Source organism: Poeciliopsis prolifica, unplaced genomic scaffold (assembly GCF_027474105.1).
Source record: "Poeciliopsis prolifica strain line A6 unplaced genomic scaffold, Auburn_PproV2 SCAFFOLD042, whole genome shotgun sequence".
Taxonomy (NCBI): Eukaryota; Metazoa; Chordata; class Actinopteri; order Cyprinodontiformes; family Poeciliidae; genus Poeciliopsis; species Poeciliopsis prolifica.
Window position 1 is genome coordinate 908464 of NW_026562417.1, and position 18131 is coordinate 926594.

Genomic DNA, 18131 nt, shown 5'->3' on the forward strand with positions numbered 1-18131 from the left:
GGAGTTTTCTGAGCATGATCGACTGGTTTTGGATGAAGAAAAAAAGAATAAGCCACTCCAGGGTTTGTGTATTCTGAGTTTTCCCATTTCCACCTCCGAATAGCAGCGTAAATCCTGCTTGACAGTTTTATCAACAAGTTGTGCTTTGATTTGCAGTTGGAGGAGGTTTTCTTCACTGGTTCAAGGTTCCTCACTGGCCTTGGGAAAATTACCATCAGATGTGCCTTCAGTTGAGCATAAGATCACTGAAGATGACCATCTTTCCAGATAAACAAACCATAAAAAAGACATGCTCTGTAAAAATGTTTGCATTTGTCTTATCAATACTTGGTTTTGAGTTGTAAAGGATCAACTTGGTGAGGAAACTCAGTAAGTGTGGAACTGGAGAAGGTTTTAAGGCCAAGCTGTTTAATTTAAGCTCCACCAAATGCTAAACCACACTGTCTTAATCACTGATTAAGACAGTGCAGACAATCATCATAATGACTTTTGACATATTCACTCAAATGGGAAAAGTGAATTATCATAAAACTGAGCATCCATGCTGAGCAAAAGTCATTTTTGTACCATTTTTGCTGAATTTCTCATTTCAAAGATGTGCATTCAGTTGCTTTTTGTGCCGACTCTTGGGTTTGTAACTTTTGACTTTACTCTTTTATCTATGGAGAACTGGAGAGCGTGCCCTTGAGAAATTTGTTGTAGTCAAAGGCTGTCTGGGAAGCCAGTTTGGGTTAATCATGCGTTGAATTGTCAGTACAGAAACATTAGTAGCCCGGCACTGTAGTTGTGTTTGCAGTTTACCAAAGATCTGCAAAATAGTCATTGATTAGCGCCCCAAAAAAGTAATAAAGGTTGTTGCCTTGGTGAAGGTATTGGGTTTCTAATAGAGCAGGTCAAGACCACTGAGTTTCAAAGATAATCTCTAAAGTCCTCAGATGTATCAAGATAAAAAAAAATATGTTAATATCTTCCCATGAAACATCAGTATGATATAAAATGTTTAAAATTATGCCACTATTGTTGGCATAATTTTGCCAACAATAGTGAATTGTCTGGGAAATTACATTCCCTGGACAGTGTTAGTTGAGTCTAAGAAAGAACAATAATTTGCATTAGTGTAATTAATTTTAATGTGCTAACATTAGCATGCTTCATCAGCTTAGGGCAAAGTGGTCATGACGGTTGCAGCGATCTACTTTTCCTGTATCACAAGATTTTTTTTCCACATAGTTGATAACAAAATGAATGTTGAGATACCACTACAAAATGGCTGATCCCTAAAGTGCACATCTCCAGCAGCTTTTGTCAATCTCCCTTTTGGTTTAACCGTCTAACCTTTACATCTGCATACAGCATATATGCTCTTATCTGCCACCCGGTCCTCTTGTTGCTGTTTATTGCTCCCACCAACCTTATTTTTATGTCTGTCTCAGGTAGAAAACGCAAAGCAGTGTAATTGGTATTCTGGCTTTGTCACAGCCAATGCAGAGCAATGTTAGCAGAATAAGAGAGGAAACATTCTTATCTGGATTTCTGCAGTAACTGCGCTGTGTGTGGGAAGCAGCGAGTCTGCTTCACTTGCTTCTCTTACATTATATTTTTGTCATTTTTGGGATCACCTCTCTTCCCCTCCCCCCCCAAAAAAGCTGCTCCTGTTGTCTGAGGTAATTATTGACTGGTTGCACTGCAGGATTCAGAGTACGCAGGCGTGCAAACACGCACATTTAACGTCAACGTACAAAATAAGCGATATTTCTCATCACACAAAGCCGCGGGTAGGTGCATTTTGAAGAAAATCTCCCTGCGTGCATCTGCAATTCCAACATGAACACTGTGTAACCATGCACAGCCCCCCCCTGGCACACCATTCCCACATCTGCACCTAGCACACTTACTACATCCACACACTGCTCCCTCGGTGTCCTCTCTTCTGTCTCCACAGGGCTGCACTACAAGACACATGTACTTGCACAGCAACATTGTGGGTCTATTTTGAGGCTGTTGAGTAAGTGCACCCAAACTCTCGCATCCCAGAGCACTGTGAAATGTGACAGTGGATGGAATGAGAATTAATTAAGGCTACTATTTATATATTGCTTTAAAAACGCTCAAAAAGCGGCCTTGGCGTGCTGCCGCCTACGTGTTTTGTTTCACTCCTTTCCACGGGTGCGACGGTTTTTATAGGCCATACACTTTAGGCAGCATGTATTTACATGATCATTTAGACATTACAATTATTCTCAGCAAAAATAATCATTGACCTATCCTTGAAAACATGAGCAACCAGAGGAAGTTCATAAAATGGACCATTTGGCTCTGTTCACAAAAAGTACACTTAAACATTTGGCACAGGACTCTAGGGAGTTAGTCATTCCTTAAAAGGCAATTTACTGCCATAACAGATACTCAGCTGGAAGGACCTGCTTCGAAGCCGACGTTTTTATGATTCCTAATTTCCTTCGCGGCACCTCCGCCATCTTTTGTAGCATTTTCAGAAGCAACCTTGACAGGGGGTGGTTAGCCAGCCCCTTAAAAACAACCCAGCACTTTGAGACGGATCTTGCAGTGAGTCTTTGTCTGTGATGTAATGAACACGCATGACAAATTGCGTGGTAAGAAAAGTGAAAAAATGTGGATGGTTTCAACAGCTGTTTCTACAAAAAAGGAAGTTTTGAATATCCAGCACAAAAATCAATTAGCCATGCTAACTAGGTAAACTAATACCTATACGTATGGTTCTAAAGGTTAAGTTGTAACATAAATGCTATAGATATACCTATAGCACCTTAAATGGAGCAGCTACTTGTACAGGTATTAGTAGCATTAGCTATAAGTGCTGAATAGCAGCTCCTATAGTGGCATGCTACTAATGCCACAGCTACTAAATAGCCATTGCTATTAGATTTGTGGCTATTATTTTGTCCAGATACATGTTGGACTGACTCTTGCCTATGCAACTTTTTGTTCATTCTGGAGAAAACAGAAGCTTAAACTGCTTTTTAGAATAAACTTTTTTATTGTCTTTGACCATTGGGCTAACCATACACCTTAAGCTTATCAATAGGGAAAAGTACTTTTTGTTGTAGCTTTCCAAACAGCAACATTCAACCATCCATTAGGTGTTTGCATGCTGTACAAAGTTTTGCTTTTAACCATTTTTTTGTGAGTAGTACACCAATTTCTGAATTCAGTAGCTCCTTAGATTCAAATAGGTGAAATCGAGTAACGTCTGCGTTCGTGCCTCAGGGAACTTGACTAAATCCCTTTAAGATAAATGTACAGTTTTTTGGAAACATTCTCACATGAGATTTTCTTCAAAATGTTGAACGTATTTAGGAGTTTCTCAAGCAAGAAATGGGATGTAAATGACTCTGAATGTTCCAAGGTTGTGTGGAAGCCAGATGGGCTGTTCTGATTGTTTCAGAAATTGCTGATCTACTGAGATTTCCATGCAAAATCGATCTGTCAGAGAATGAGCTCAAGAAAAAGGGAGGTTCGTGTCAAATACGTGCTGCTGAAAAGAAATCTACAGCAAATACGCGACGCTGGAACAAAATGTCGCAGAAAGGTTTTCAACAACTAGTTGAATTTATGCCACAAAGGTAGAGAGGGTCAAATCCAACACCAGCAAAGTGTAGCCAAGTGTGGGAGGTGAAGTAAAACTTTTTCTGCCTCAACTTAAAGTTTTTGTCTTTGCAGTTCTCGCAAAGAGTGCTTAAAAAACACTATTGGGTTGTTTGGGGAAAGGTCAGTTTTTGTGTCACTTGACATTCTTCAAAATACTCAAAAATTGATGCTCCATCTTACAGAGGCCACTTATGTCCTCTTATAGCAGTGGGATGTACCGTAAATGGGAAGATGCTGGACTTTTCCGCTACCTGCAGGCTGTAAACAAAAAGCTCAACATCAAACTTTAACGCAACCTTTTCTCGCTTCTGCTTCTATTTCTAATGATAAGTTTCTCAAATGTTGATTAATTCTCGGCCCAAAGGGAACATAGTCTGAGTCATTTTCATTTAACTTCAGAAGAGAGCCAATAAATCCGCCTTTTAATGACACAACACTGACGTCTAAATTGAACAGGATTCTTTTTTCTCCCCCGTCTTTTTCTCTCATTAGTGTTGGTAGAGGTTACTAGCGCCATCGGTCCATGTCTGACGTTACCTGGGCTGCCATGGTAACCCCTCCTTTACAAAAAATAAAATAAAATTTTATTTCAGGAAACAAACTATTGGCAAGAACCTGTGACTAGTTTCTTCCTCCCTCAACTGCCTCCGTCATTCACTTTCCTTTGCGTCTCGCTTCCCTTCCTTCCCTCTATTCCTACATTTTATCTGTCTGTCGATTTCCACCTCATTAGCTGTCACACTGTGTCCATATTCAACCACTGGATAAGTTCATTTGTAAGTACAACTGGAGGAAATGGTGCATCAGGCCTGTTCACGTCTCTGTCTGTCCTCACTGCTGGAACTGACTGTGTGTGTGTGTGTGTGTGTGTCTTTTTTGCTCAACTGTGGAGAGAAAGTGCAAAATCTAAAGAGTGTCTTGCTAGTGCTAGCACTTAAATGCATTGTCAGCATGCGTGGGTGTGTGTGTGTGCCACTCACGTGTGCAACTGCTTGTGCCAATTATTTCATTATCGGCTGACAGATTTCTTCTTTCCACTATTAAAGCTCCCCTAGCCAAGGGCAGCAGGAGCAGCAAAGGCAGTGGTCTTTCTCTCTCTCAAACACACATGCGCACGCACGAACACACACACACTAGCTCGCTCACTGCAACCAGTTCAAGTCCATCAATTAAGGAGGCAATTTACTCAAGTGGTTCCACCTGGGCCAAAAGGCAGGTGGGTGGCCGTGCTCTGTTTACCCTATCGGAAATTATTAGGGCTGAGATATCGCCGGTTTTCCTTCTGCCTCGCCTTAATGACGTCAGTTCTGCCCGTGCATGCGTCCGTGAGCGTGCAAGAGATAATGTCAAGTGTTCGGTTGATAACCGGGAATACCGCGTCTCTGTCGACGCGCCTCGGCGGAGCGACATGTGACGCTAACGTTTCACAGATGTGATGTGCGCACACGTTTCGTGTCGGCTTGCCGAGCTGCTGACGTGGATTTTTCAGTACACACACACACACGCACACACACCTCCAATCAAAACCCACATAGCTGCAGTGAATTCTGCAGAAGTGGATCTTATTCTTCCATCGTTTGGCATCTGAGAAACCGTCTGATGTCAAAGGTGGGGATGTTGTAATTTTTTTTTTTTTTTTGCAATAGGTTGGGTTCTCTTCCCAGACTTTAAATCAGGGTGGAGAGCGGCGGAGAATCGTGTGTTTGACCCAGTGAAGCGTTCTGAGGGGCGGCGAAGGGCTCAGGACGATCTTCATTAGGTGGAGGTAAGTATGTAGGGATGTAAGCCTTCCAGCAAGGCGACAGAGTGTGATGAGAAAACCCTTAGCAACAGCAGTGAGAGTCAGGGATCACATAAAAAAGTGGGAACAATCATGTGATCTTCCACTTGCTCTCCTTTTATATTCCCTTCTGAGGAGCCGCGCTAAGCAACAGCTGGTGAAAGCTCTACCAGTCGGCCGCACCCTGCAGCACAATGAATCCGCTGTGAATCCATCCCTAAAGGTAGCGCCGAGTGGTGAAAAGTCTGAGAAGGTCTCACTGCTTTTTCCACCAACCCAGTTCCAGTGCTTAACTGGTTCAAGAGTTTACTAAGCAGCAGAAGAAGATAGCTGTGCTAGCAGCTGGATTAGAGATAGTTTTCTGCTGTATTATAGGTTAGATTGGAGAATAAACCAATTATATAGAGCTCTGGAAAAAAAAAAAAATTGAGACCGCTGGACTCAACTTCATTGGAAACCTCATGGTTATTCCACCAAATATTGATTGCTGAACTTGTTCTGGGTCCAGAATTTGTATTTTAATTTCTAAATTCACATGAACTTGTTTTCTTTGCATTATTTGAGGTCTGAAACCACCGCATCTTTTTCGTTATTTTGACCGTTTCTCATTTTCTACAAACAAATGCTGAAGTTTTCCTTGGCATTTCAGAGACATGTTGTCATGAGTTCATAGAATAGAAGAATAATTTTCATTTTACTCAAACATATACCTATGTAGAGTAAAATCAGAGAAACTGATCATTTTAGTGGTCTTTTAAATATTTTTTCAGAGCTATACGTTGCAGTAGACACGTGATCAATATTAACTGATAATTCGTCTGACAGAATATTCAAAAATTTCACTGAACTCTGATCCAGAACCGCACAGCATTCTGGGGGATGTAGGCAGAGGAAAAGATTTATCTGCTCAACTTTTCAAAGCCAGAAAAGCAACATTGGTGACATCAACTAACTCACTCACTCGCTCTTTGGTTACGAAGCAACAACTTGTTGAGGAACATGTGTGGTAGCAGCTCAAGGCTTTGCGACCCTGTGTCACTTGAGTCACTTGTCCAGTTTTGGTAGTTTTTAAAACAAAAAATGAATAAACAATTATTGACGTCATCTGATATGAAACGTTTACGTCGTGATACGTTTTTCAGCCACGTCGTTCAGCCCTCGCTGTGGATGTGAAGGGAAAGGTTAATTATTTGTCTCTGCAAGTCGTTCATGAGTCTATTGAGTAACGAGAAAGCGACAAAGCAGAAAACTACTGCTCAGTCTTCCTAATGTGTAAATTATGAATAACCTTGTGTACGCGGAAGCGATCTTTAGAGACACACGCAGCTGCCTCTGTGGTTGTGAGCGCAAATCGATGCCTGCACTACCTTACAGAAACCCTGGTCCAAACGCACACAGCATCCCAAACACTCCAGGCCGGCCTGTTGGATGAATTGAAACTGGGGCGGCAAAAAATTTGCTCTGCGACGTAAACACAAGACGCCGCATGCGGTCTGCCACGCTGCATGCCCACACTCGTATCACTCGGTGCACCTCCACGTGTTTATGCGCCAACACTTACGGCCTCCGTGTTTATCTCCAGGTGGAAGCAGGCCCGTACGCGCACACGAGCCCACGCGGGGCGGTAAAATTGCGCCACCAGGACCCATACGCGTCAGTGTTCCGTCTCTGCGCTGTTTGATTCAGACAGGGTCGTTTTGTTTCCTGCATTCCACAAGCCCCATTTCTTCCCTTGCTGGATGTGGTTTTATCCTTGGGCTTATGCGGCAGAGAGGGAGAGCAAGAGATATAATTTATTGTCTGTTCAGCAAGGCAAATGTGCAAACCTGGCATATTTCATTTGCTGAACGTATAATTATTAAAATATGATATTTTCTCCATCACCCCCCCCCTAAACCCCACTGTTTTATGTTGTGTGGGGAAATGCCATCTGGGCTGATTCATGCCCTTCATGTGACGGTAAACTCTGAAACGTAAAATTTGTCCGTGTTGGGCGGAAGAGGTGGAGGCAAGAAAAAGTCAGCGCGGCGAAAGACGAGCGGTGTAGACAAACACATCAACGCCTCCCAAATGGAGAAAAATCTGCATTACTAAGGCTAAGGAAGGCTGCTGCCTTCTTACTCTCTTCCACTAGAGCACAAACAGCAAGGAAATAAACTTCAGCTACTTTAGCACCTATGGCAATGAACAGAGCATGCCTTGTAAATTATTGCGTCTGTAGTGAGGAAATGTGACTTGGAAAAGGGGGTCGGAGAGGAGGGGAAGCCGCAGAAGGGGAAACAGCACACCATGGAAGAAAGCTTTCTGTATTCATGAGTTTGGCTTTAACAGTCCCTGCAGGTACAATAATGAAGTTCCTCTCTCCCATGTGGAATGGACCGTAATGATTATGATGAAGCAGATTTGCTGTTTTGTTTTGTTTTCCTTTTTTTTTTCCATTCCCTGCTGTTGAATCAGCAGAGCAGTAAACAAAAGCATAAAACTATATGTAACAATAATGTAAATGTAAAAAAAAAAAAAAAAGGGGGGGGGGCTTTTAACCGAGAGAAAAGAAAGCGATGTGGCTGGAGCAGACAAAAAAACAAGTAAAGAAAATCCAACCTACGATGCCAAACTGCACTGCCTAATTGATGAATTGCCTCTTAAGCAAATCTAAGTTGCTTAAGGTTTGCCTTGATCTCTTGGCGTCCATGTCAAACTCTTTGCACAAGGGAAGGACGTTGACAAAATGTGGAAAATGAATGAGCAGCTCCAAGTCGAGTTGATTTGAAGGCACCGTTATTCAAACTGTGATTGCACGATTTTGTTTTTTTTTAACGTACTTCAGCCCAAGCCAAAATAAGTAACTTTTAATGATATAGTTTTGCTTTGCCTAAAGTCATCAGCTTTATCCTCCTGACATATTTTCCATCTGAGCTCAGATCAGCATGTCCACCTCCGTCCTCTGCTCTGAACTCTTTGGCAGCTACCATCCAGAGAGTATTGAGACGATCTGTACCCATGCCTACGTAAAATCTGCTAGGTCTGTAAAATAAAACCACAATTTAAATAAAAACCCGAATGAGTTATCAAGCAAAGCCGATGAAATGGTTTGAGTGACCCGCGATACGGCTCCATCCAATATGTCAATGACAATGAGCAGACAGACCTTATGAATTTTCTCACATTGTTGCATGACTAACACCCATGTCAGCTGCTTTCCTGCTGAACACCTTTAATAGCATTAGAAGATAAATGAGTGGCACTGCCTGTTATGACCCATAATGATACGGCTTGTCCTTTACAGTGAGCTAAACCCATTTTCTTTTACGGCGCCGGGCCCCGCGAACAGGAATTTGGAAATCCACAAGCAATCTATTCAAGGCCGCAACACGCTAACGGGATGTGACGCGCCAATGTTTTTTGGTGATTTTCATTATGTGTCATTCCATTCTAATTCGTTTTCAATTGGGCCATAAGAGCTGTCGCCACGAGCGCCACAAAAGGCAAGGAGCGAGCGAAGGAGGATCTCGTTTGGCTCCGAGACATCCCGCGAAAGAAAATAATGATCTTTATGAAATTGCTTTAGACACAATCTGACAGGCGAGACAAAGCAAGAGGCTGGCCTTGTTCGAATCGATGCTGCCTCCATTAGTTTTCTAAAGAGTAGCGTGCGATTTGTTGCGGTGGTGCAGCGTGGCATTGGTAATATTCTGTTGCTCCGACACAAAAAGCTAATCTACTATAGCCAAGCTAATGTCAAATTAAACCTACACTTCTCTCAGATGGAAACGGAGGAACAGCTCGAACACACTGGATCCATAAAGCATGACCGAGCCTGTTATCACAGGCGCCACATTCGTGTCACAATGGCCTCCGGGGCCACGCTTTTGTGAGGGCAGAAAAACCTCGTTTCTGCATCCATTCAAAGTGGCTGTGATCTCATGCGCAGAGAAGATCAGACTTCCTAAGTAGCTATCGATTAGCCAGACGAACAGAGACAAAGCAATTGATTGAACGATGGAATAACCTCATCTCTACCTTTGACACAGCATGAAAGCACAAATTGAAACTGCAGAAGGGTAAACACACTTCTCACTCGACATTTCCTCAAGAACGCGTGGAAGCGTCACACGGAAGCCTCCCGGTGGTCATGTAATCAATACTCAGGACTATGAATAAAATGGACAGGAGGTTCTGACTCTTGTCCTTTAAATCAACACTCTTTGAGATTGTTTATTCCGATGAGTCCTGCTGTAAGCGCAGCGTTGGATCATCTAAGGGGAGGGACGCGCTTTTCTTTGAGAGGTGCCTGTGATGGACGTGTTGCCAGTGTAGCAAGAACAGGCCCAACAGAATCCGCCCTCCCTTGGACAGAAAAATGCTGATCTGAGGGTATCTTTCTCCTCACCGACTGACAAGCCGATAGACAAATGGCCACTAGACTCTAACCTCTCAAACAACCAGCTCTCCTCCCTCTTTCTGTCCTCCAGTCTTTTCCCTTCATTCAGTATATATATGTGCCTGCACCCACATGACTAATTCATACAGCTCAGCTTCATCAGAGCGCAGTGACCAGAACAGATTCCCTGGCTGGAGGGTGAGGTTTTAATTAAAGATACAGCTGCAGTAACAAAAACCATCCAATCCCTTCTGCATTTTGCACCGTCTTTCCGGGAACAGAACAATCCGACTAAGTTTTGCTGATTGGCGTTGCAATAAACTACACTGGTTTTACATTTTTTTTCTCATTTGCATCTGTGTTAGGTTAACGTGCCCCGAGGATGTAAGACATGGCGTTGCGTGTTCGAGGTTTTACAGAGCCGTTTTAAATCTTTGTCCTCAAGCTTGGATTTGCAGGGCCTTGGGGATTTTAGCACGGTACTTCATGGGTGGAAGAGAGGGAATGAAGTGTGTAAGGGCCATGTCTTCTTTGACATCCCTATTTCCGAAGGCCACTGAATCTCTCCAGTAAAAAAAAAAAATAAAGAAAGCCAGCACCCGCAGAGCATCCACACACGGCCGCCTTTTTATTAGTCTCCCGTTTCAACTGCTGCCATTTTCTCTTTCCATTGTCCCACGGCACTGCCAAAACAGAATCAATAGAACTTTAGGAAAACTGGGTGCAATAGTGCACACTCTTTACTGTCCCGCAATCAATAGGAGCTGTGAAAAACAGATGCGTGAACACACACTGAAGATTTCCACACAGAGGACCCGTGATTGTGGACACAGGGAGGCGGGGGAGACGTTTAGCCCGGTTTAGATTATGATGGGAAAACCACCACAGGTTTCTGCTCCAACTGTGATTGATTCATCAAAGTGATTTAATTAACAAACCCTTTAACTAATGAATCAATTAAGGTATTGATTAATGTGCATCGTCCATATAGATTGCAGCTGATACAGGCCATTACAGATAAATTGTGCTCAATTTGAAGCAGTTTACAGCGGATTACATGTGGGAAAAATGCTTATCTACGTGCTTCGGTGCTGCAAGGGGCCCCGAATACACCGAGGACTTTGCCGAGTGAAACACGGAGATTGTGACATTGCGACTGCCTTTTAACGACACCGCCTGAAGTGCGTTCAGCATTCTGCAACTGTGGCACAAACTGAATTAATATTCAGAGGGAAAAAAAGGAAAAAAAAAAAAACAAGACACGGCCGCCGCAGATGGCATGATGAAATTAAATAGCTGAACCGAAATCTCTACAGCAAGGGAAAAAAAGAGGACGAAACAGAGTGTCGTAGCAAGAAAAAAACAACAATAACTGTCAGCAGAATCAGAACTTAGGAAGGAGATTTCAAATCTGCTTTTACCATTTGAGAACTGTAGTCTGTCTGGTCGTAAATCCCTCTGGAAAGCATGGTAACGGTGTTGCTCAAGCAGTTCAGTCTTCAAATGAAGTTGTTTCCAATTTGAGGGAAGCAAGGAAAAGGGAGCAGTTCATTTTCCGGATGTGACCCCTGCTTTCAGCTGAAGTCTTTGGGAAAGGTGACCCGATTAGCAACAGTTTCAAAAGGAGCAACATGACCACAGCATGTCAACACGCTGGCAGAACGTTCCGACCACATCGCCGAAATGTTTGGCATTTGGCTTTTTAGAATAAACTGTTCAATGGGGGTTACGCTCGGGAGTCGAAGCATGAGGTGCTTTCCGTTTTAGCTTGCTTTCTCCACAGGCCACAAATGTTCAGCACATGACACCTAGCATTTACCATCGCTTGACCTAAATCTGCCTGAGGCGGCAGCTCTGAGCTGTGCAACCATGCCAAAGGACGTCATTCCAAACCTTAGTGTCTCTCTCTCTTTCTTCTTCTTCTTCTTTTTTTTCTAAAGAGGGATTCCCGGGCTAAATTTAAATGAAAACAGATTTAAGCTGCCAGATGTCAGGAGGAGCGTAAGGAAGCACAAATCTATTTTAGCCCGGCTCAGTTTGGCAAACCCTGCGGTTGTACCTGGAGTTAATTACCTCCACTGGTACAACACGACTTTGGTCTGCTTGGTAAGCCAAACACTGCAAATAGACATCGGTTCCCCAAGCCTAATTTCGAGGTACGTGCAGTTAAACTGTTTTCAAAATCGTTAATAGATTTGGGAGAATTTAGTAAAATTACTGCTGACACGACTGTTCAAAAGAGCTGATTGTTTTTCCAAAGAAGCATTCTAACAGAGCAGAGCAATCGATTCAAAATTATTTAGCTAGTCCAGCTGTGTCAGCCTTCCTCTTATCCAAAGTAGGAAACAGCCATTAAAAAGGTTAGTGTAACGTGAAATATTGGGATGCAATAAAAAAAGGTGTACTCGTCAAGGGGGGATGACACTAACTCAATGTTATTTTCCAAAAATGTTTTGATGTAAGTTGATTATCTATTTGTCCATTCACTTGCAATGAAGCTAACATGCAAAATGTGTTGGAAAAAAAACAAAAAGTAATTTTTTTTCCTCTTCATATGATCTAGCCACACAATTTGAAAACGAATAACGCTTCGCGGCGGCTTCCTCGGCCGAAGCTTTCCGCCCTTCGCCGTCGTCCCTCCAGTGTGTGAAAATGACAGACATTGACAACCAAATAGCATCCTCCGCTGTGTCCCAGTGTGTTTTTGCCCTGGGTCTCATGGCCGGTTGAGCTGACAGACTGTCTTTCACTACTACATCCCACCCTCAAGCAGCAAAGCCAGACGACTTAGCCTTACATAAGGCGAACTTTGTGCTGTCACTACCTGTCTTGGAAGCTAAGAGTCGCAGCGGTTTGACTTCAACCCTCCATACCACTGCGACATTTAAAAATAAAACCTCACATGGATAGCCAGAAGGTGCTTCATTGTGTTTATTAAAAAACATATCATTTAAGGGAATCTTGTTTACGACTAATAAGGCATTATTTACAGAGAGTGAGAAGAATAAAGGTATTGAAAGCAAAATCTGCTGATGTGTTTTTGTCTAGTTGTTACACTTTGGAATTATAATTTACTTCATGATTATTAATTCAAACAGAACAATTTGAACGCTACCAGCCTCAGAATACAAGGTGGGCAGAACCGCATTAATAACTTTTATTATTTAAAACAAAAAAATAGCTATAAACCTAAGAGGACGTTGAGGGCAGGGATTCAAGAATACTGAATTTAAAGCCTCTAATTGCAGGAGTCCTGACGTTTAATCCAATGCTGAGAAATTGCCATTAAGAGAACATTTATGTCAAACACACTCCAAAGCGACCACGTCTTTATTTTACTAAAAAGAAAACCCGAATCCACGGGACTTTGAAAGGCATGTGCCCCTTTTTAGTTGCGATTGCAACGCCCACGCCGCCTCGACGAGTCTATTTCGGTGAGTAACAACTCAAATTTCACTTAGATTGGCCTCAATTCATGAGCAAAGAGGAACAATTGGCCGAGCTTGTCAGGCTTTCCATTACCATGTGACAAATACCTCGACCAATGAAGAGCAAAATGGGATTTGCTCCATTGACTGAATTATTGAAATGGACAGTTTGAGAGAATTATGGTGCACAATCCCTTCACATTTCAAGACCATACTGTTCCTCTCATCCTCATCCACTATCTCTGCATTTCGTGATTGTCTCTCGACAAGATTTGCACCGTGTGCAGGAGCTGATTTGATGAGACTCAACACCTGGTTTGCTCTTTCCCACAGCCAATACCCCATTACGACACACCTTTAGCTCACTAGTCCTTTCTTTGCTAGTTTGAAAATAACTCGACTGTCGACAGGCTACCATCTGATAACACACCACCCACACACATGCATCTGTACGCTCACCTACATGCACGAGAAACACAGCAGGGGCGATCAATATGTGACATAGCAAAGAGGAAACTAAAAATACATTTGCTTTTCTCCATCTTTTGTTCCAATTCACAAAGGAGACACTAGCATCGCACAATCGGGATGTTCTTCAAAAAGGGATGTGTGAGAAAAGACTAAAAGGGGTCCGTTCTTTGGGCCTCTTGTGCATGTCTTTCATTATTCTCGTCCCCAAAAGACTGTCACTAATGCAGTCCTTTGAATTCATTTTATCAGTTCGCATTATTAGGCCTCACAGCCAGCTTTGACCTTGCTCATTCTTGCAGCCTAAAGTGTGCATTTTCTCAACCCTCCTTTATGTGACTCATCTCCTTCTCTCTCCATTGGATTTCAATAAGGGCCATTGCTGAAAACCACATTGAAGTTAAAACTCCATCATTTTTTTTTCTTTTTGTGCTGCACAGTGACCAGCAGCTCCCCCCCTCCCCAAAGTTGAAAGCTATTTGATGTCTCGTCAGAAAGCAAAGAAATGCAAGCTTAAGGGGAAAAAAAACCCCTTGGTGTAAAAGCACAACATGATACAGACAAACAACTCAGCACTCAAGGTCAAAAATATTGCATTGCCTGTCAACAAACTCAGCAATGCTGATGGTCTGAATCTAATGAGCACCCGTCACATTTACAAAGCCACGGGCAGCACTTTTTGTACTGCACCATGGTCACAAAACAGTCCATCTGACCTCTGACTAAAACACCAAGATTATCTTGTATCTGATTTTGCCTCTGCCATCGCTACATTCTATCTTCAAACCGCAAAGCCAAGCGAACCTTCCCCAAGTCAGCCTTCACGTTGCTGGAAGTACCTCACCTTGTGGCTCAAACATCCAACTGCAGCTGGTTGACTAACACTCTTGGTGATATTTCAGGAAAGAAGGCATCTAAGACGTGGATTGAGATGTTCTTCTCCACGTCTCTTAGGACAATTACGACATCATGTGCAAAAGACACGTGATCAATTTCAATTGACAATGCGTACGAAAGAATATCGGATCATTCCAGTGAACTGCAATCCAGAACCGCACAGCTTTCTGGGGGTTGTAGGCAGAGGAAAGGATTTAGCCACTTAATGCCTCCCGTCCAGCTAAGTAAGGTGAGTGGCATCAACAAACTTACAGCTGCTAAGCTAGCAACAATCTATTGAGAAATGTTCACACTAGCAGTATCATCACCATGGCCAATCACAAAAAATAAAAGGATCAAAATGAAGTGAAGGGAGAAAATTATAGTAAAACAGATCGAGAGGAAATTCTGGAAAAAGACAAAGGGTCACATCACCAGTTCGGCTGTATTTTAGATGTTTCAATCTATAAAACACATCAATTATCGGAAGACTGATGAACGCTTATATTGCCCAGCCCTACTTGTTTTCACTGGCTTATTTAAATAGACTCGAGTGCAATGTGTTCTAAAATAAAATAATACCAACCAAACATCTAAAACGTAAAAAGCTAAGTGATCTCAAGGGCATCAAAGGACACGTTGCACATTGTCACCATGTTGTTTCACCTCGAGTCTTGTGGGTTTTTTAAAGACTGTCTATCATTGCTACACCGGGCTCTACAGGCAGCTGACTCAACCTTTATAGTATTGTCACTATCTTTCTCGACAATTTAAAGTTGCAACAGTGGGAGATTGATTTTGACCTTGGTAGTATGATGATTCAGCTTTGAGTCATAGACTGAAAGGCTGGAAAGGTTGTTTCCTTTACCCCCAATGATTTTGTAGCCAGAAAAGTTGGAAAGGCAAAACATGAATTCAAATAAATGCCATTGGAAAAGCCAGTTTTTCACTTCTAACCTCATGCACCAGTCTAGTAAAATGGAAGGTACTACCTTTCATACTTAATGTTTTTTTTGTTTTTTTTTAAGAAAGGGATTATTTTAAGGCCATTATAGCGATAAGGATATGGGGGCCATTCTTGTATTGTAAGAGTTTCAACGAGAACCCGGTTTGTAGGACCATGACAGGCTTTCACTGACGCAATATTTGATGATGAATATGCAGTGAGATGGGCTTGCTTCGAGGGAACGGTGTCGGGTTCAAATCTGCCAGACTGACTGCGCCCAAGATGTACCTTCATAGACAGAACACACTGACTTGGCTGTTGAACAATAGCACATGTTTTAAGTTTGTTTAACTTCGCACCTGAATGAAACCTCTAAGGAAACAGACCAGACAAAAACACACACGCACACACTTCTGAGAGGCGTTTCCAAATCTGGTGATGAGAATTCAGGGATGCATCCTGACATCTTTTACAAATCTGCAAAAACCAAACAACTTTGTTTTCTTTTTTTATGTAAAATTGTCTGAATATGACCTGAATATCTGCATTGTACTGGAGGCGGTAGACTGGACGGCACATCATCTCAAGTGAAGCTTTTCAAAAATCCCACAAAAGCAACCCATGACTGTTCCCTGTAACAGATTGCTTGCCCTCTGGGTGTGCTTCCATCAAGGGAATAGTAAGTGGAGTTGGGTTTTGTTGTTGTTGTTGTTTTTTTATGTTTTTTGTCTCTTTAGCAAGCTTTACACTGTACAGCAATTCCTCAGCTTTGCAGTGTTACGACTTCCATAAAGAGTAAGTGAGCTCTTGCAGGAAGGTCTCCCGGCAGACGCATGTGATTTGTATTTATTGTGCCGCATTGTAGGTGGAATTAATGACTGGTTGCAGGGAATAATCTGCCAGGCGGAAACATCAGTCAAGTTGTGACTCATTAAACCACATGCCATTCACAGCTGAATGTCAGCGAATGACACTCCATTAATTATCTGATTCCCTCCACCAAAAAAAAAAAAGAGAATAAATAAAGGGGACTGAACTGCTCCACCATGCTGTGACCATGTCTGCCAGGCCCAAGCGGACCACAATAAATATTTGGTTGATGGAACAGGTGAGAAAACACAATAAAGGGTGAACATGGGTGCATTAAAACCGCTTGACCTCAACGTTACCCTAAAGCTAGACTCTAGTGCCATCTATTGAAAACGTTTGTGAAGTTTATTGGGCTTCCTTTATGCATTCATCCCCAAATTATTATTTGCAACGCTTAAAAAAAACAACAAAAAAAAAAAAACGTGGCGGATTACTTGTTGATGATGCTTTTTTTTTTTTTTTTTTAAATCAAACACTTCTCTCCCACCCCTGCATCCCCCCAATCCCCGATTGGTTGCTCGTTTTTTCAGAGCAAAAAAAAGTGCAAATCCGTCCGCAGAGGACGCGCACTTCCAAGAAACAATCGCGCACGTAAAAGAGACAGACCAGCGCGTGACTGGTGAGCGGCTTTTACCTTCTTTGAGCAGGCGCGAGTGGATGAGGAGGATGAGGAAGCAGCAGATCGCCGCTCCGGTCAGTGCCCACGCAACTCGGAGCAGCTGCATCCTGGGCGTCTGTGGGAGAGAGGGGGGAGGAGGAGGAAGGGGTGGGGAGTCCGATTTTTTTTTTTTTTTTTTTTTGCCGAGGACCGACACAGCCGTGCAGCGGTGGTGTTGAGCTGGGGTGGGAGTACAGCGGAAGGGTTGGGGGGGCCTAGGAGGAGGAGGAGGACGAGGTGGTGGTGGATCAGCCCGCAGACACGCACCGGTTCCTTCTCAGCGGTCCGTGCAAGTCAACGTTCATCGTGCAGGAGATTAAAGAAATAAATGAAAAAAACAATAATAATATGTATCGTCCAGTTTTGGATGGGATTCCAGCAAAAAAAAATAAAAATAGAGAGAGAGAACTAAAAAAAGAAAACAGTCGGATGCGCGCTGGTTTGCGTCAGAGCGATTTAACCCCCGATCAGTCGCTGAGCTGCTGGCATCTTCGATTTCTTGTTTTTTTTTTAAAAAAAGAAAAAAAATTCTCATTTAGATGAGTCGCTTCTCTCATCGGATCAGGAAAGCGGGCTGCTCCCTCTTCGAGTGCGCACGGCGGCTCCACGGGCGACCGTTACCGCTCTCCGCTGCATGTTACGCACATCTCTCCCGCTGCTGGAGAGGTAGAGGCGCACACTGGCAGCCAAAGTCGCCTCGCAGCCCCCCTCCCTCCCTCCTTCCTCTCTCTCTCTCTTTGGATCGGTCTCTCTCTCTCTCTCTCTCTCTTTCTCTCTCTCAGATTCAACTCTTCACGTTTACGCACAGCGACGGCGAGGTCAACATCTCGACTGCATCATCTCCATCGGAGTATCATGTCCCCCACTTTGGTTCTTTTGTTTTGACCCGAGAACAGGTTGTGCAAAAGCTTGGATCCCAGTGGCGACCAGCAGATATTTTGTGTGTGTATTCCTAGGAGGAAAAATACCCCCCTCCCCCCACCCTCCTCCCATCACACACACACACACGCACACACACACACACACACACACACACACACATCTCCTCTGCTTAGCTCCAGGTTACGTCACAACTTCTCCAAAATAATCTCCATCTA

General features: G+C 43.1%; 1 protein-coding gene across 3 annotated transcripts in view; it reads right to left on the minus strand.

Moving 5' to 3' along the window:
- Positions 1-18131, minus strand: part of tafa5a (TAFA chemokine like family member 5a) — a 147405-nt gene that overhangs the window by 87551 nt on the left and 41723 nt on the right. Inside the window, exon 1 of one of the 3 annotated variants that reach the window (XR_008607714.1) lies at positions 17011-17540. The exons of the other annotated variants lie outside the window; for them this stretch is intronic. The gene's annotated coding sequence lies outside the window, so the exon portion shown is untranslated. Of the gene's footprint in view, positions 1-17010; positions 17541-18131 lie in introns of those variants that run through there. 3 annotated transcript variants of the gene reach the window in all.